This window comes from Zalophus californianus, chromosome 6 (genome assembly GCF_009762305.2).
Source record: "Zalophus californianus isolate mZalCal1 chromosome 6, mZalCal1.pri.v2, whole genome shotgun sequence".
In the NCBI taxonomy this organism is placed as follows: Eukaryota; Metazoa; Chordata; class Mammalia; order Carnivora; family Otariidae; genus Zalophus; species Zalophus californianus.
Window position 1 is genome coordinate 9,129,287 of NC_045600.1, and position 19,091 is coordinate 9,148,377.

Below are 19,091 nucleotides of genomic sequence, written 5' to 3' on the forward strand. Positions count from 1 at the left end.
TCCCTTCACCCCATGCAGCTGCAGCCCTGTGATAGATCACACATCCTGCTGGCTGGCTGCCGGTTGGGGACAGGGCCAATAATATCCTTTTACTTGAAGGGATTTTTGCTCGTGTTCGGAAGTAACACATGTCTTTCAAAATCATTGTCTTTTGAGAAACTTGGAGCACTTCCCGAGCGCCCGCCTTTCCCTGCACGGCAGGTAGGGGGCACTAGTCTACTTCGGAAGCCGGGACAGCAGGCGCCCACAGCAGCTCTCCCTGCCCTTGCACAAGGTGTCTGGGAAGTCATCTGCTTGCCGGATTCCAGGAAGAGGCCCTCAGTCCTCCAAGGCCTGCTGTTGTTTTACGGACGGGCTAACTTTCCTAACGTGACAGTCACAACGCATGAGAAGCAGTAAACTCGAAAGGCTCAGACTAAGGGCAGGACGATTACCAGGTTAACAGGAGATTGTACAACAAAGAAGCAGACTCTCTGGGAATTTTTTGTTTTGTTTTGTTTTGTTTTGTTTTTGGTAAAGCAGCATTCTGGGAGCATTTGATGTAAGCAGGGCAAACAGCCCTCACATGTCACTATGCCTTGCTCTTTAGAGCCTCATAAAATAATTCCAAGGCACCAAGAAAAGAACATTGTATTCCACAAGCTTTGGTGAAGAAGTCAGGGATTCAGCATATATCAGATTGCCTACACTAATTATACATACATGGCTTCATTAAAGGGTTTGTGTTAAAAAATAAACTTCAGGGGCGCCTGGGTGGCTCAGTCGGTTAAGCATCTGACTCTTGGTTTCGGTTCAGGTCATGATCTCACAGTCTTAGGCCCGAGCCCTGTGTCGGGCTCCGCACTCAGCCGGGAGTCGGCTTGGGATTCTCTCTCTGCCTCTCCCTCTGTTCCTCGCCTCTGCGTGCGTGTGCTCTTCTGCTCGCTCACTCTCTCTCAAACAAACTTCAAAGGAATACTGTCTTCCATCATTATGCCGGGTTAACAATATTACCCAACATCTGTTAGGTACCTCCTATTAGTCCATGGTAAACCCCTTAGGAATACTAAGTTTAATTAGATGGTGAGGGATTGAATGATATCGGCATTCGGTTGGATCTTGCAACTGTGAACCACATGCTGGGCTTGAGAGAGCTCGGCCAACAGCAAGCCTAGAGACGGCCATCCATACAACATCTGGATGCTGTTGTAGAGTTCAATCTGGAATGCGCACTTAGAGGCATCGAAGAATGTAACCACTTTGCGTCCTACGGCCCAGCCCTACTTCCCTGCTGTAGGGAGCCAAGCCCTTCAGAGGTTGTGTGTGGAATCACAGTTTCATTTTTTTCTGACCCCCTCCCTGCCACTAGACCACCAGCTTCTAGTCCGACAGAATTCATTATTTTGCCCCTGGTCCTTAGCCCTGTACCTGGCACTTAGTATGTGCTCCATGCATAATTCTGGAGTAAAGAACACGTACCACAGTGAGCAATCCCAAATTGCATGAAACTCCTAACCCCGACCACAGATACCAAAGGATTTGAAGACACATTCCGGCATGGATGCTAAGGAGGATACAGAGTGCAGTGAGACACTCCCACTCCCAAGGGCCTCACAGTCATATGATGGGTGCAAGAAAACGGTACAGCGAGTCAGGCCAGAGAAAGCTTGGTAGAGGGGACGGCGCTTGAACTGTGTCGAAAGAAGGGTGGAGAGCTGCTGGTTGAAAGGGAAGGACGATCCAGGGCAAAGGCTCCGAGGCCCACGCAAGCTCCGGGAAGATAATGACACGTGGACACAGCTGAGGGCCTTGGGCTCTCCTCTCCAGGGTGGGAGAAGGTCACCGAAAGTGTCAGCTGCCGAGCTCTGGGGAGCTGCCCCAGACAGCCATGTTGAGGATGGAAGGGAGGGCGCAGAGTGGCTGAGGGGGGCCAGGCAGGGATTGGGGTGAGCAGAGGACACCCGTGCGAGGGGTTCCCTTAGGACCGACGGCATCTGGTGCCTGGCCGGAGGTGGGGAGCGGGCTGGGAAGGAAAGGCAGGGACTCAGGCTTATCCCCAGTTTTCTGGCTTGGCAGCCCGCAAGCTCCTCCTTGCTGAGGCTTGGGATACGGGGGAGAAGGGGGGGTGGGGATTGAAGGGCAAGTCATGAATTGCTTTCGGACATTTTGAAGGAACTCAAAATCGTTAGGTTGTATCTAAAATATGGGGTCACGGGGCGCCTGGGCGGCTCTGTCGGTTAAGCGTCTGCCTTCAGCTCAGGTCATGATCCCAGGGTTCGGGGATTGAGCCCCACATCGGGCTCCCTGCTCCGCGGGGAGTCTGCTTCTCCCTCTCCCTCTGCCCTCCCCCCCCCAACTTGTGCTCTCTCTCTCACACACCCTATCTTAAATAAAACCTTTTAAAAAAATAAAATACGGGGGCATGTTACACTCAGATTGTTGCCTCTATAGGTCTGGGCTATAGATTTGGGCAGGGAGAGCGAGAAAAGGAACAACAGAAGAACCTGGAGAACTTGTGCAGTTAGGGAAGGACAGGCCATGGGGCTGAGAGGGGGCAGGAGGAGAGCCAGAAAGGACCAGGGTGTCGCCTGGATGATCGGGCAACTGAAGTAAGCATGGTGGCGGGCCGCAGCGCTCAGGGTGTCCCCTGGACCTCTCAGGGTCTCTGGAACACGAAGGAGCCAGGCCAGCGGACGCGGGAGGTGGCTTCTGGCCGTCCCCTCTGCACATGCGTGCAAACCCAGCGTTTGTGAGCCGAGCACACGGGGTCCAGTCCTTCTGCCCCAATTCAGCCATGACACAAGCAAACATTTCAGTGTGGATGGTGAACAATCTTGACTCCCGAGGCGTCGTGCCAGCAAGGACCTTTCAAACACCCAAGGACACCGAGATGTGTGTGCTACCTTCTTCTTTCCCGCCTGTTCACCGGGTTGCTTCTCTCTGCCAAGTACGGCTTTTTAACTAGCCAGGAGGCGCGGTGAGCGGCCCTTGCCATCCTTCTCCGCACGCCGGCTCTCCAACATCAAAGGAGAAGTCGAGGACGAAAGTTCTTTAAAATCCTGGGCCGGGTGCAGCGCCTGCCGAGCAGGGACTTGGCAGCAGTCCATCTGGAGAGCACCGGATCCGTGCGTCTGGGCTCAGCCATTTGCAGCAAGATTCTAACACGCTGTGGACGAGGCTCCTGCAGGGAAAGGGCCTCCGTCTGCTGGGGAATCGCCTTGGGCCCTCAAGGTCTGTCCTCAAGAGCAGGAGGTGTCACCCAGACCGGGGACCTGTTAGACACAAGCCTCTGCGGCTGGAGAGCACAGCGCCCTGAGGGTGGGCTTCCCCAGAGAGCCGAGCCCCGCCTGCTTGTGTGCTGCTGGAGGGCCCCCCCCACCCCGCCCCAAATGCCCTGCCAGGGTTCCACCACCCACCGGCCAGGCGAGGTCTCCCGGCCCCCTGGGCACACTGCCTATCACACAGCACTTCCACAGTACCGCGCGTCCAGACCTGCCAAGCCTGCCCTGAGCAAGCAGAGCACACCGCAGCTGATTTCTAAAAACATGTTCCCAGGGAGCGAAAGGACAAAGGATTCCTCTGCGACCTCTGTGGAGAAGTCTTCCTGACTCACCGCCTCTTCCTGACTAGGAGTCGGTCCTGAAGGTGTATTTGCAAGCACCGTCTCTGCAGGGTCTAATTTCCCACAGTAGTGCACACTGGCGCCGAGCGAGCGTGAAGCACATGCTCATCGTCCTTATCGTCGTGATAGCTCCTACAGGGAAGACAGGGCGAAAGTGCCCCCCCCACACTTTCTAGATGTGGAGACATGGGGGGGCCGCCCGGCCCAACCAGCTGGGGGATGCAGAGCCCAGAGATACCCCAGGTCCTTGTCCAGAGGTTCTCACCCAACGAGCTTTTCACTCTGCCTGTCCACCCCAGGGCTGGCAGCCACGACACTCTCAAGGCTGCCTTTAGGTTTCAAAACAAGAACAAATAAGCCAGGTTGCTGGTATCCTGTCATTTATTTTTTATTTTTTAAAGATTTTATTTATTGGGGCGCCTGGGTGGCTCAGTTGGTTAAGTGACTGCCTTCAGCTCAGGTCATGATCCCAGGGTCCTGGGATCGAGCCCTGCATCGGGCTCCCCGCTTGGCGGGAAGCCTGCTTCTCCCTCTGACCCTCCCCCTGCTTGTGTTCCCTCTCTCACTATCTCTCTCTCTCTCTCTGTCAATTAAATAAATAAATAAAATCTTTAAAAAAAGATTTTATTTATTTATTTGGCACAGAGAGAGAGAGAGAGAGAGAGAGAGAGCACAAGCAGGGGGAGCAGCAGAAGGAGAAGGAGAAGCAGACTTCCCCCTGAGCAGGGAGCCTGATGTGGACTCGATCCCAGGACCCCAGCATTATGAGCCGAGCTGAAGGCAGAAGCTTAACCAACTGAGCCACCCGGGCACCCTGATGTCCTGTCATTTTATGATGAAGCTGTAAGGGTCAGCGGCAGGGGACAGACACTGTGATTGAAGAGAAACCACACCCGTGGTGTGTTTGGCAGCCACAGAGAGAGCCGAGAGCAGACGTGGCCTTCCTGATATAGAGTAATTCAGAAGACACGAAGCCACTCATGATCTGAAATGCACTCAGCCAGCCCTGGGTGTTTTATGGTAGGAAGCAGGAACTTTGAAGCTTTTCTTGCTGCATATACAGGTAATCAACATAACCAGAGCGCTCAGTCCTGCTGTTTACACACACTCACACAGGACAAACTTCCAGGCTGGTGCTCTCCCTCTCATGGCACATGTATTATATGCAGGCTGCTCGCCTGTTACTAAAGCCGGTGCAGTTCTTTGCAAAGTACAATTAATTTTTCATCAATCCCCTTGACCCTTAAGGAACTCATCACACCAATGAGGCCAGAGATGAACACTTCAGCTTCAGTGTAACCCCGTGTAAAAATATAACCTAAGAAATGGTCGGGGATTGAATCATGACCAGGAAATGGTCCTCACCTATTGCTACCAGACAAACAGAAGGCCCAGGGATTAAGCGTGGCCTGAGTGAGGCCAGGATGCCTGGATTTGTATCTGGTCACACACATGATGGGCAAGTCGTTACCCTCTCTGTTCCTTTATAAAAATTCGATAATGGTAGCTACCCTGAAGGGTGGTGATAAGGATTAAATGAGTTAATATAAGTAAAGGCTTAATACAGTGCTTGGCACATGGTAAGCCCTTAATCAATGTTAGGTATCATTACTACCCAGAACACCTTCCCCCAAACACTTGGACCTTCACACCTCCCATTTCTAGATTCCTCTGAGGTTCAATTCTGTACCGTGCAGTCTAGTGTTTGATGACATGCAGTGTTGCCTTGTGGTTTCAGTGTCATTTCAGTGTTTGAGTCTTAATGTTGCATCCTCAATAGACTGTAAATGCCTGGTCCTAGGAACCACGTAGTTTACTTTTGCTGCATTTCTACAATGCACAGCCCTGTCCTGGGCAACCACTGGACACATAAACATCCCTGGAGTGTGTGCATCACTATAAACAGGAAAAAATCTGTGATGTGGCATTATATACGGGTACTACAGCCAACAGCTAACATGCTAAGTGGAAAGACTTACAGAGACACAAAAACCCCCATACTGAACGTCTATGGCTGGTTGTCTCACAACAACCCCCAACCGGAAACAACCCAGACGCCCTTCCACAAGCGAATGGTTAGACAAACAGCGGTCCCTCCGTGCCACAGAACACTACCCAGCAATGAAGTGGTAGGAACTCTTGATACAGCGAAAGTAGCCAATCCCCGAAAGTTACACACCATATGAGTCCACTTATGTACTATTCTTGAAATGGCAAAAATGTAGAAATGGGAATGGATTAATGGTTGCCAAGGGTTATGGAGGGGATAAGAACAGGGGGGAGGAGCAGCATGAGGGACCCGTGGAGGATGGGGAAGACCTGCATTTTGATAGTGTCAGCGTCAACATCCTGGTCCTGATATCGTGCTATATAGTTTTTACAAGGCATCACTATTGGGGGAAACTGGGTAAAAGGTACAGGGATCTCTCTATGATTTATCACAACTGCATAATCTACAATTGCCTCTAAATCAAATGAATTTTATTTTATTTATTTATTTATTTATTTTATTCATGAGAGTCAGAGAGAGAGAGAGAAAGAGAGAGGCAGAGGCAGAGGCAGAGGCAGAAGCAGGCTCCCTGCCTAGCAGGGAGCCCGATGCGGGACTCGATCCCAGGACCCCGGGATCATGACCTGAGCCGAAGGCAGACGCTTAACCATCTGAGCCATCCAGGTGCCCTAAATCAAATGAATTTTAAAAAACCACTTACGGCATTCCCAGCAGAAGCAGAAAGAGTAGATTGGGTTGCCCACTGATGGGCGAAATATGGCAAGCCTCTTCTAGAAGGGCTTTATTTTTTAGGAAGGAAGTTTGTTGATTGTACTTAACACTTTTGTTTCCATTAGTACTTAATCCTTGGGATATATTAATAGCAGTGTTTAGTCATGCTAAGCGACATTATTGTCTAATACCATCAGGAGTCACATGGTTGGTGTTTTTTTTTGTTGTTGTTGTTATTGTTTTATTTGACAGAGAGACCCAGCGAGAGAGGGAACACAAGTAGGCGGAGTGGGAGAGGGAGAAGCAGGCTTCCCGCCGAGCAGGGAGCCCGATGTGGGGCTCGATCCCAGGACCCTGGGACCATGACCTGAGCCGAAGGCAGACTCTTAACGACTGAGCCACCCAGGTGCCCCGGATTCACACAGTTTTTTTAAAACTGGCAGGAGTCATTGAGAGATCATCTTTTCCAATTCTCTCATTTCACAGATTCAGAAACTCCGAAGTGGCCCAAAGTTACACAGCTAACTAGCAGTATTAACCAGGACTAGGACCCAGTCATCCCAGGATCCAATCCTGTGCTTCCAACTGCTCTGTATTTTTATTTTATAAATGCAGCACTATTAGTGGATCTAGATCAATATCCTGAGTTACCCCGGTGTCCATGCTTAGCACCTGAGAGGACTCATTGCCCTCCAGCAGGGGTGCCCCTGCCCAGTTATGGGGTGGCTGCTGCTGGTGGGGACAGCAACTTACTCTGAGACCAAACCAGGCTGGTGGACCCCTCACCCTCCAAGCACATAATAGGACCAGAGTGGGAGAGGACGGAATAACACTTGGAGGACTGGCTAGAAAGCAAACAGAGAAAGAGGCAGCTGGAAGTAGAGCCAGGATGAGAACCAGCTCTCCACGCCCAGATCAGGGCTTCTCTGATGGGGCACCCCAGAAATGGCCACCCCAGTGTGTGCTTTTCATCACTGTGTGGCCAGTGGCCTTTATTTAAGTCATCATGGAGGGGGGAAGCCAAGCTAGGGACAGAGAAATGGAAACCTAAGTTTCCAGAACACCAATTACCACCCGGGACCCTGGGCATGATCCCTCCTTCCTGCCATCTTGACTCAGTTTACCCATTCATACAAGGGGGTTTGGATTAGCCAGAAGAGTGGCTCTAGCTTTTGTTCTGAGCTTCCTGTGCAGACCAAACACGCAAACAACTAAAAATCAGGCTTACAAAATAAGACTCGTACAGATGGCTAGCCAACGGCAAATGTGTAACAGACCTGAATCATTTCCCCAGGCTTATTAAATCAGCCCCTGCTTCCTCATGGGTGGTGGTAGAGATGCTGGCTGCAGGGAAGGGACTTGGGGAAGGAGCAGTCAAAATTTCACTTTTTGGGAGACATTTTGTACGTTGCACAAACAGCCCCCACTGCCAAATGAGTCAGAATTTCCGAATGGCATAATTTTAGGGCCTCCTTGTGGTTCCCTCTCTGGGCCACTTCTGAAAGGGAGGCCTCAGGGCGGGGTTTCCTGTGCTCAATTCCAGAGATGCTGGAGGGGCTCTCTCCGCCTCCCCCATCCATTGCCAGAATTTTCTTTCCAGAGCAGTTTTCGTTTCCACTCCTTTCTGTAGCCGTGGGTAATGCTGAAGACTGAAGACGGAGGTGAAGGCTTACAGCCTTCCTAGTGGCAAACTGCCCCTCTCTCCCGCATTGATTACTCAACATGTTCGCCTTCAGCGTGGTCTACTTCGGAGTGGCAGAAGACTGGCACAGAATTAACAAAAAATCACACCCTGTGCTTACATCATGCTTGAGAAGAGCAACGGGAGAGTATCGTCACAAATCACCAAGCCCTGTAAAGATGAAGATAATATTAATGATGACAATAAATCTACTAATATCGGCATGTAAAATATTTTTTATCACATATATTTTCCCCTATGGAATATTCTTTTTTTTTTAAAGATTTTATTTATTTACTTGAGAGAGAGAGAGAGAATGAGAGACAGAGAGCACGAGAGGGAAGAGGGTCAGAGGGAGAAGCAGACTCCCCGCTGAGCAGGGAGCCCGATGTGGGACTCGATCCCGGGACTCCAGGATCATGACCTGAGCCGAAGGCAGTCGCCCAACCAACTGAGCCACCCAGGCGCCCTCCCCTATGGAATATTCTTGCTATGCCCGCTTAAGAGATGAGAAAACCCAGGTTCTAAGAGGTCACATGGCTTGCTAGGGTTCACTCAGTGAAGGAGCAGAGCTGGGTCTGGAGTGTGGGTCTCGCAGCTTTGAGGTGGTGCTCTGTGCTGTGTGAGCTGGGAGTTGGGGGGGGTTGGGGGGGTTGGGGGGGGAGGTTGGGGCATCTCTATGCACACCACCGCCCCGTTCAGGAGACAGCCCCCTGGACACAGAATCATTGCACTGTGACCTCGACCTCTGGTAGTAGTCCTCTGTTTCTCACTCTCCATATCCCCAGGGACTCACACGTAGTAGGTGCTCAGGAAATATCTGATGAAGGACTGAATAGCTGCGTACTAGAACCTGTTGGGATCATGCTCTACCCAGAACAGCTCACATGAGCGGGGTGCTCACACCACTAGGTGCAAAATCATTGAAGATGGATTCTTCTTATTGAGCACATGTAACTGAAGAGGAAGCCAAAGATGAGTAATGAACAGAAAGTTGCCAACTTGCAGTTTGGCGCTGGAGCTTGAGCTCTTTGCCCCACCTGTGCGAAACCATCTCTCACAGCAGGAAGCTGACTTCTGATGGCCTGCTGCTTCACCTTACCAGCAGTGCTGGTGGGACCATCCTCCTCCTTGCGCAAAGTACCTGACCTCCGTGTGCCTCCGTTTCCAACCTAAGACAAATGGAACTTTTCCTAACCCCCTGGAAGACCTTGGCAGAGATGTAATGAGGAGATACACGTGAAAGCATTTGGAAGAATAAAGAGCGTTATCCAAGTGCCAAGTATCATAATAATTGGTCATTGCTGTCTGCACCTTCAACTTGGCTGTTGTAACCCCAAGGCTTGTGACAGCACCTCAGATGGAGGCGGGATGATAATGAGAAACATAATAGGACACCTAGAACCGGTCAAGGGGAAGCGTGGGAGAGGCCCTTTGTGGGCATCTCCTATGACCCTGTGGATAATTATAGCTTGATGAACAGAGTTCTGAGTTAGGAGGTGTGGCTGACACTGGCATTCTAACTCCTGCTAGGTCTACCCCAGTGTTACTTCTGGGCTGTGGCATTCCTCTGCTTTGCCCTCAGTTTGGAAAAGACACACACACACACACACACACACACACACACACACACACACACACACACACAATTACTATCTGGTCCTGTTTTACAATTTAATCTTTGTCTTAGGACACTGATCTGTTCAACAAATATGGATAGAGGACCAGACAAGCTCTCACTAAGAAACAAAAGAGGAAAACACCCTCTGGGAAGCAGTAGATCTGGGCCAGCTCCCTAACTCCTCAAGCTTAGCCTCCATGGTCTCATCTGCAAAATGGGCGTCACTGACACCTAAATTGTGAAGACTGGAGTCCCCATGGTACATAGTTCCAAAAGTTGTGTCGTTAGTGGCTCTCATTCCCATCCAGAGGAGACAGAACCAATCAGGCAAACATGTTGTAATTACTCGGACAAAGATCAAGGCTCGGGTGGAGAGACAGTTCAAAGGGCCCTAGGTGTGCCGGGAGCCAAAGGCAAGGAGGCAGATAAGATTCAGACATTCTGCCGCAAGGTTTAAGAGTTGGTGGAGTCGCTGATCAAGGTGAGAGGATGTCTTTTGGGTGGGAGTGCGCGCTGGGAGAAAAGGGAGACAGTTTCCGGGGGCCTTGCGTGGGTGGGAGGTCCAGATTATGTTTAGAATTCACATTCCTTGCAGCTCACGCACCGTCGCCCCCTCTCGGCATCCTGGGGGACTCCCTTCTGAGCCTGTGGCCCAGAGATCCCGCGCGCCTTGGCTCCAGGCACTGTGGGGTGGGAGGGGCCGGATGGGGTGCCCCCACTGTCAGGCCAGCTGATAGGTGTCACTTCCTCCTGGATTTCGCGCCTCAGGGGAGTGCCCTGGCGTTGGGCCCCGCCTCGGCTCTTGCCGGGGGGGCAAGACCTGCGAGCCCCCTAGCCTTCTCCCCAAATCTGGACGCCCGAGGAACTCCCTCCCGGATCTAACTTTCCCCGGGGGAGAGGCAGCTCCGTGTCATCCCCAAGGATGAGACCCCGGCGGAGGCAGGCAAGGGTCCGGGGATCCCGGCGGCTCCCGGGCCGGAGTGTGCAGCCCTGGGCGCGGGGCCGGGGGTGAGGATGGGGAGACCCCACGGCAGCGCTCCCTCCCTCGGAGGGGTCTGCGATTGGGCGCCGGGGGCTTGAGGCGGTGCACCGGGGGCCTCCGCGGAGCGCGCGGAGCCGGGCGCGTCCTTGTCCAGCCCTGCCCGGTGGCAGGGCCCGGGCGGCGGCTCCCGCGGCAGGTCCCCGAGGGGACTGGGCGGGGCTGGGGGGGGGCGAGTGTCCGGCCCCGCCCCGGCCCCGCCCCCCTCCGTAGCCGCCCGGGACGCAGGGAGGAGGGCGGCTGGGCCGGAGCAGCCCGCGGCGCCGCGCTCCTGCAAGCTCGGGGCCGGGTAAGTGGCGCGGGACCGGGAGGCCGAGCTGGGGCCGTGAGGGTCGGGGCTGCAGCCCCCCGCTCAGCCCCGACGCGTCCCCCAGGGGTATGGGTCGCCGAAAGTCGAGGGGACCCGGGGAGGCGCGCCTGGCGCGGGGGCGGGGGCCCTGGCGTGACAGCTGCGGGCGGGCGGGTATTTTTAGTTTAAACCCAACCGTTCCCCGCCGCCTGCGAAGTCCCGGAGCCTTTCTGCTCCCCAAGCTTGGAGGCGCGGCCCCCAAGAAAAAGCCCCTAAGCCCTGGGCAGCGCGTCCCCGGCTGGCCGGGCGCCGCCTCCAATCTTTGCTCAGCCTCAGCTTGGGGCCAGAGGACCTGTCACCGCGGGCCCGCGCCGCCGAGTGTCCCGGGCCTGGGCAGTAAACGCGGGCGGGAATACCCCGTCCTGGCGACCACGCGCTCGCCTCGGAGTGCCCGCGACAGCCCAGAGCCCGCGAGCTAGGAGGCGGGGGGGGGGGGGGGGGGGGGGGGGGCGGGGGGAGGTCGTCCCAGGCGGCCTCGGTTTCGTTCAGACGCCTCCTGGCTGTGCAGCTCTGGGCAAGTCCCTCAGCCTCTCTGAGCCTCATTCCGCAACTCTCAAGGAGGGCGTAGCGAGGCCAAAGATCTCTTGCAGGGTCTGAGCCAGCCCCAGATGGATGCTGACTCCCCTTAGGGTCTTGAGATCTTGACTCTAGACAGAGGACCTGGTGGAGGTAACCCAATGGTCAACCTAGGAGCCCGTGAGTGCCCCACCCTGCGCAGCGACCTCTGCTTCAAAACTATACCGCTGCAGTGGGGGTGATAATCAATGTTATTTTTTCACTTTGGCCCAAGAGCTCTGGCCCAGGGCTGCCCTGGGACCCTGTCCCAGGTTCCTGGTCTCTTTCACTTCTGAAGGGTTAACTTCCTCCTGGCACCAGTGGAGGAGCCTGACATGCCCAGGAAGCATGCCCCATCCCAGGTGAGAGAGCGCAGGAGGAGACAGTGGGGAAAAGAGACAGTCCCCCCAGAAAGGGGAGCATGTCACAAAATCACTGCCCTTCTGAGCTTGGCGGGACAGCCTCCTTCATCCACCAAGAAGAGAGAAAGCAGGCCCCGAGATGGGGAGTGATTTGCCCAGAGCTGCGCAACCAAGAACAGAAGCTGGCTCTCTCAAAGGGTCAGGCCCTGCCTCCTGCACAGCCAACAGCCCCCAGGGGTCAGGAGCTGGGAGGCGGGAGGGACAAGCCTGTGCCAATGGGTTGTTTTGCTCTGTTTCCTGTAACCGTGCCCCAGCGAGGCTCTCTGACACGTGTGGGTCTGCACATTCCTCAAGCAGGACCGCACTGGGCTGCCGACAGTCACAGCTGTGCCAAGCCTGCTGGCCCCGGGGCGGTTTTCAGCGAGGGAGGCCCCTCTGAGGGCAGCTGGAGTGGGGGAGTGGGCTGGGAAGGCTTTATTTCTGGAACTCCTGTCTTGCTGGGGGTGCTGAGGAGGCCTGAGGATTTGCTGGTGGCCCTGCGGGGAGGATTGAGAATCCAGGCTTTGGTTTCTGCCTCAGGGTGCAGACTGGCCCCCTGCAGGCACCCCCCTTCAGGGTGAGTTTGAACTCCTTCGGTCTCCATGGGAACAACCAATCCTCTCTCCCAGCTGCTTTACATGATCTGTAACCGCTGCAGACCTGTCCTTGCCTGGGGGGCCGCTGGGCCTCGTGATGCCAAAACCTGGGGCTGGGACAGTTGGGGGACCTTGGCTTGGCTGCAGGGTGACCTCCGCTCTGGGGAAGTAAGACTGGACAAGTCCAGCACAACCCCCCCTAAATATCCTGGAGCCCCTGAGAGCCAAGAGGGCGGTGGGGCCTCCCGTGTTGCCCAGCTGTTAAGAATGGGGGTGGCCATGTTAGACCACCTGGGTCCAGGGCCAGCCTTGGCGGTGAAACAGTCACTTCAGCTTTCAGAGCTTGGATCTTCTTCCGCACGAGAGGGGGGGGTAATCGTAGTGCCCCCATCTTGGGTGCTGTGAGCATTAAATGAGATGCTCCATGAAGAGTGATTTATACGGGGCCAGACACAGCACGTGCAAGCAGCTATCATAGTTTTTGGTGATGGGGCTCCGGAGGGGGGAGGTGGGGGACACCTGAGTGCCCCCTGCCCAGCGCAGCTCCGCCCTTTCCTCTCTGCCTTGAATGCCCGTGTCTGTCCAGTGGCGGGTGGCCCTGGAGCCTTTGCACCCCTGAAAGATGGTCTTCGACCCAGGCAGAGAGATTTGAGAGGGGTCTGCCAGGGGACCCCATGTGTCTGTGGGCCCTTAGGAAGCATTTCCTGTCTCTCCTACGGCCCTGACGGCAGCCAATGCTGCCACTGCCGGCCCATTTACAGATGAGGAGACGGATGCAGAGGCCAGGAGCCACAGAGTCAGGATTTGACCTCTGGGCTTTTGACTTGATGCTCTTCATTATGCCCGGCTGCGTGTCTCAGAGGATAGAAGCACCATGTTATCTGCTGATCTTCAGGAGAACAGTATTGACGAGGCAGGATCCTGGTTATCTAAGACATTGGTATTTCCTGGAAAAGAATGAATTCTGGACTTCTTCTCCCTGTAACATCGAAACGTAGCTCAACAGGGCCAAGAGAGGAAACTGGGAGAAGGAGATGGAAGTTCCAGAATTGTCTGCTGACCCTCTCCACCCCCCTCAAGGGATGGATATTTGCCTCGGGATTTGGGAACGGGGCCTAGCAGCTAGGAAGTAGCGGGGAGACCGTCCCAGCAGCCAAAGCCTAAGTTTGGTCATCTCTAAAATAGAGATAAGAGGCCCCCACACCTCCCTGTGGGGTTGCTGTGGGGGATAAATGAGACAATGGGGGACAAGGCTCAGCAGAATGCCCTGCAGGCTGGGGACACATCATAGGAGGAGTTACGATGGTTTTATTATTACTAATCCTCCTAATGTAACTGTAACAATGTGCTGCGGCCGTGCTCCTCTTGCCTGGATTTCTAGGCTGCAGACTTTGGGCAGGGAATCCCAGCATCTCCGAAATGGCTTTGAAAGGCTGGGCAGAGAGCTGCTAATTATGAAGCTCAAAACGCAAACACTAACCAGGAGTTGTTAAGCGTTGCATACACGGGAAGTAAAAAGCAATGGCAAAATGGGAGAAGTGAGCACCTTTAATGAGTCAGAGATGACCACTGGGGGGGTGCATGGGGGGTAAGAGGGGATTGGGAGGGTCACAGGGTCTGCGACAAAGGAATTCACCCTGTAATATTTGTAAGGATATGTATGTCTCCTGTGCGCCTCTCTACGTAGCTCCTGTTCATAGATTTAAGCAGGTTTTATAAAAGGCAAGGGAATGGCAACCCCAAATCGGGGTGGTTATCTTCGGTGGGGAAGAGGGTACAGGGTCAGGGAGGAGCCACCTCCACCTCCAGTGGCATCCATTATGTTCTGTTTCTTCTAGCTCATGGGTGCTATTTTATTTTTTTTTTTTTTTTTTTTTTTTTTTTTTTTTTTTTTTTTTTAAAAGGATGTTGCAGTCTTTTTTTTTTTAATGATTTTATTTATTTATTCATGAGCGACAGAGGTGGGGAGAGAGAGAGAGAGAGAGAGAGAGAGAGAGAAGCAGAGGGAGAAGCAGGCTCCCAAGGAGCAGGGAGCCCGATGCGGGACTCGATCCCAGGACCCTGGGATCATGACCTGAGCCGAAGGCAGACGCTTAACCATCTGAGCCACCCAGGCGCCCACATGGGTGCTATTTTAAAATATTTTTATGCTTCATCATTTACAAACCTGTATCTGTTTCCATACACACAGACACACATATATTCCATTGTATATATCAAATCTTACATGCAAATAAAAAGGTAATATGAAATGTGAAACATTTCACAAAACCCTCTTAGGAAATCAGACTCTTCCCCATGGATTCAGATGTTAATTTGGCTGGATTTAAGAAATAAAACAAACACAAATCCTAGTGTGTGACAGACACATGGCTTCTTCTGGAGAAATCATCTCCCTCTTCTGAAGTCCTAACAACAAGAAGATGGTGTGAACACGGCGATCTCAGGTTATCAACGGGAGTTTTTAAAGTCTCGGGTAATGATTTATGCTTTATGATTTATGATTTATGCTCACGAATCAGAAAATCCTGAAATGTTTGAGCTGGGAGGAACCTCGGGTCACCTGGACCAACCTGCTGGTTTTATGGCTAATAGAAGTGCCCCGGCCAAGGTCAGCATTAGGCACATGGGCAGGGCAGACAGCTCACTCTGGGCTGCCACACCTGTGTGACTGTCACTGGGACACCACCTGCCACACCTCCATATTTGAGGCTAAACTAACGCGATCATTTTAATCTTTTTAAAAAGTCAGAAAAAAGCTACAGTGTGCCATGAGCACACACTTCCAGAACTTACACGAACACAAACATCATCAAAGGCCATACATAAGCCGTGTCCACACTCCCCTTTGCTACAGAACCCTCCTGGGACAGCCCCTCATATTCCTCCCGGTCTTTGTGGGGCACACTTGATCTACTTATAAGTTATCAAAACAACTTACTGCTCTGGGTATGATTACCTCCATTTTTCAGTTGGGGAAACAGATTCAGAGAGGTTGAATGCCTTGCTCCAAATCCTGGGGCAGGTAAGTGCTAGAGCAGAAGTCCCACCCCGAGGAAGAACTGAAAAGACAGGAAACTTTTTGTGTGTGCTGTGTTGTGAACGCATCCTTCCCTCCCCAGAAGCTGCAATCCCCAGTGGCCCAGCCCAGCTGGTGGGTCATGGGGACACGCCCTGATCAAGCATAGTTGGGTGGTGTCTGCCCACCTGTCAGATCGCAGAAGGTTCTGGAACCTGACGGCTCTCACTGCCACGTCTTCCTCCTTATGACCGAGCAGGGCAGCGGGGTGCTGAGATTTGGGGAATCCATCCCATTTTTGGCCCTGGTGCTCTGAACGCCCACTTCAATTCTGGGCCACCTTCTTCTGCCCAAATCACAGGTGTTCTTCGGGCCTTCCCTCTGCAGAGGCCAGTGGGGCTCGAGGTGCCAGGGGATGTGTTCAGTGGTGGTTCTCCTGATGTGCGGAGGCAGCTGTTGTGCCCAGCCCATGCGCCCACCTGCGCAGTGGAGCCCGGGGCCCAGCCCCCCTGCCCTGGGTCCTGGGGTCAGTTGTGACACCGTGACCCCATTTGTCATGTGCCTGTTGGGGCTGGTGGTGCCTCCCCCTGGGGCAGGGCTAATGCACAAGCCAGGCAGCTTTCAGAAACTGGGAAACAAGCCCTCCCTGTATGTGCCCGCGGAGACTGTGTGTGCAGTGTTCGCGAAGGGTTTGGAAGTGACAGCTGCAGGGGAGAACAGGAGCCAGCCTTGACTTCATCTCCTCTGAGCCTCTAATTTGACCCATGGGGAAACCGAGTCTCAGCGAGCGCAAGTGCCTGGCCCAGGTCTCTCTGGTGCCTCGAGGCCAATCTGGGATCTGAGATGGTGTCTTCCGGTCCCTGGCCAGTACTCTTCCCTCGAAGCCACCTTCCCTAAAAGTCTGTTTTGTCTGCATTCGTGCCATAGCACCAGGAGGGCTGGGCGTGTGGTGTAGACAGACTTGTCTTCGGGCCTCATCACCAAGGCCTGCATAGAAGAGGTGGGCCCCTGGAGTCACTTGTTGAACTCTCATTAAGCCAAGACTTATTTGAGGCCTGGAAAGGGCTGAGCCCCTCCCAAGTGACATTTGCTGAAATAATACAGCAGGCTGACTCACTGGGGGTAGCCTCTTTCCTTGTTGTTTCAAAGAGCTGGCCCTTCTGTGATGATGGGAGGTACTGGCAGGTCACCAGGCACACTGACCTTTACCTGGGCCAGTCTCGGCTTCCTGCCCTTCAAAATGGGAGGCTGAAATTAGGAGAGCTCGAAGGGGCCTCGAAGGAGGTGTCTGGAGATTCTAAGTCTCCCGTTGCAATCTGCCCACCCTAGGAGAGGCCAGCTCACTGAAGCGGGTGAGTCCCTGACTATCCCCTCCAGGGCTCCCCCTTGCTCTGAGGACCAAGACCCAGGCCCCCAGGCTGCCCGGCTGGCCTTTTGTGCTTTCTACCACCTGGGCTACCTCCTGGTCCCCTAAGGCCACAAACCCATCCTGGACTTCACCACCTCCAGACCTGCCCTCCCATTGTGACTTCTGCCTCACTGTGCCCCTCACCCAGCTCCTCCCCGCCAACACCTGCTAGGTGGCTCTTCCTCCTAGAAGCCTTCCTCAGGCCACCCTGGGGGGTTGGGGGTTTGTTTTCCTTTCCCAGTGTACTTTCCTTTTGGTGTTTAAATTTCAGCTTTTGTGTTTGATTCCCCCCCACCCCAGGATTGTGACCTCCCTGAGGGCAGAGATACAGGGTTTTTCATTCCCTCCTTGTTGTTATCTAATTAAAAGGCTCTACACTTTAAAATCAGATCTTACAAATATAGGGGTGCTGATGCCACCCTAATGAGCACCCCCAGCTGAAGTGGACGGGGTAGATCCTAGTGATTCCCAGGACACCGAGGAGAAAGCTGGGCTCCAGAGTCGTGACCCAAGGCTGGGGAGAGAAGGGACGCTGGTCACCTCCCTCTGTGGCTCTCTTTGGAGACTGTCCTCTTGGAGAGCTGTCCGTTTTCCTGGGCTCTCCGGGGCCGGCGCTAGACCTGGAGCCTGTCTGGAATCTGACATCTCTTGCCCGCCCCCGGAGCTCACGTCTGATGCTCATTCCCTCTCTGAGTCTCTCTTGCACTTATCACTACCTGAAATCACCCTAAGTATTTGCTCTTGAGCTTATCATCCATCTCCCCTGCTAGCACGTCAACTCCATGAGGGCAAAGATTTTTTTTTCTGTCCCCAGAGCCTCGCCATGGTGGTAGGTGCTCAGCCCCTATTTATGGGATGAATGGCAGTAGAAACTGACCAGGAGCGCTGAGTGCCCCCTCCCCCCAGGGGTCTGGCACACTTGATCATGATGGCTAGCGTCTGCTCAGCACTTAGGAGTGCCCTTGCTACTCTGAATGCTCCCTGGGTTTTTCCCTCTCTATCCTCCCAACAGCTCCGGAGGCAGGCTCTGAGGGTCCCACTTTACGGAGACGTTCAGCAACCTGCCCTCGGCCACTTTGCAGCAGAGTTAGAATTTAGCTCCGACTATCTGACCCCACAGCTTGTGCCGGGAACCGTCCGCCTTCACTGGCCTTTTCGCGGTTCCATGCTGGGAGTGCGCTGGGCAGGATGCGGTGAGTCACACCCAGAACTCAGGCCTCCTCCCTAAGCATCGAGTTCTTTCCCTGAAACCCCCAGTCTCTGTCACACTGACAGGCCATTCCTCAGAGGAAATCCTTTCTGCGGGGCCAGTGTCACATGGGTCCAGGAATGCCACAGGTTTTGCAGAGCCCGGGCCCACCCTGGGGCGCCCCACCCTGGGGCGCCCCACCCTGACCACCCCGACCACACCCTTCCCTCCCGCGGGCCCCGGAGCTCCGCCTGCGGCTTGCTCACTCGCTGTTGAGAAGTGGGTGGCCACACGCCTGGCTGGATGTGAGCCAGCTGGGGTTGTCAGGTTAAATTCCTTTATTCGGGACTGGGCAGCAGTTTGGAGCCTGGCTTATGTAATTTGCCTGTTTATCTGTTTGCTGATTTCACATTCAGCTTGGCTCAGAAATACTTATAGAAAATGGATTTGTAAAAAATTCCATCTGTAGTATCTCTTGTCCCCAGTGCCTTCTAGGTAAAACCACCTGAATGCCTGGGTGGGTGGGGGGCGGGAGGGTGGATGCTCCCAGCGGTCTTTGCTTGTTTGTGTGCTCCTTTGGCGAGGCGAGGGGGTGGCCCCGTAAGTCCCCACACTTGTCCCCTCTAGGTAGCGGGGTTTGTCATGCGGGCCCCTCAGTGGAGCCGCTTTGCTGGGGAGCCAGAGAGGTACGCGTTTGGGACTGGGATGTAGCCCTTGGGCTCTGGAAGCCATGTGCCTCGGGCAACCGCCTTCCTTCAGCATGCTGACGCCCCCTGAGCTGGACAGGGGAGGAAGACTCCAGAGGCACGTCTGTGCCCCGTGGTTCGAACGAGCCTGGTGGGTGAGTGCAATCTTGTTAGCAAGTCACATCACCTGCGTGGGCCAGGCCAGTTCGCCTGCTCCCGGGGCT

At 54.0% G+C, this 19,091-nt stretch overlaps 1 protein-coding gene across 7 annotated transcripts in view; it reads left to right on the forward strand.

Moving 5' to 3' along the window:
* The window catches only part of SYNE3 (spectrin repeat containing nuclear envelope family member 3), a 121,589-nt gene that overhangs the window by 5,937 nt on the left and 96,561 nt on the right, over positions 1-19,091 (forward strand). For 5 of the 7 annotated variants that reach the window (XM_027569073.2, XM_027569068.2, XM_027569072.2 and 2 more), the window contains exon 1: positions 10,878-10,953. The exons of 1 other annotated variant lie outside the window; for it this stretch is intronic. The gene's annotated coding sequence lies outside the window, so the exon portion shown is untranslated. Of the gene's footprint in view, positions 1-10,877; positions 10,954-12,528; positions 12,547-19,091 lie in introns of those variants that run through there. One more of the 7 variants, XM_027569070.2, reaches the window with a different exon arrangement.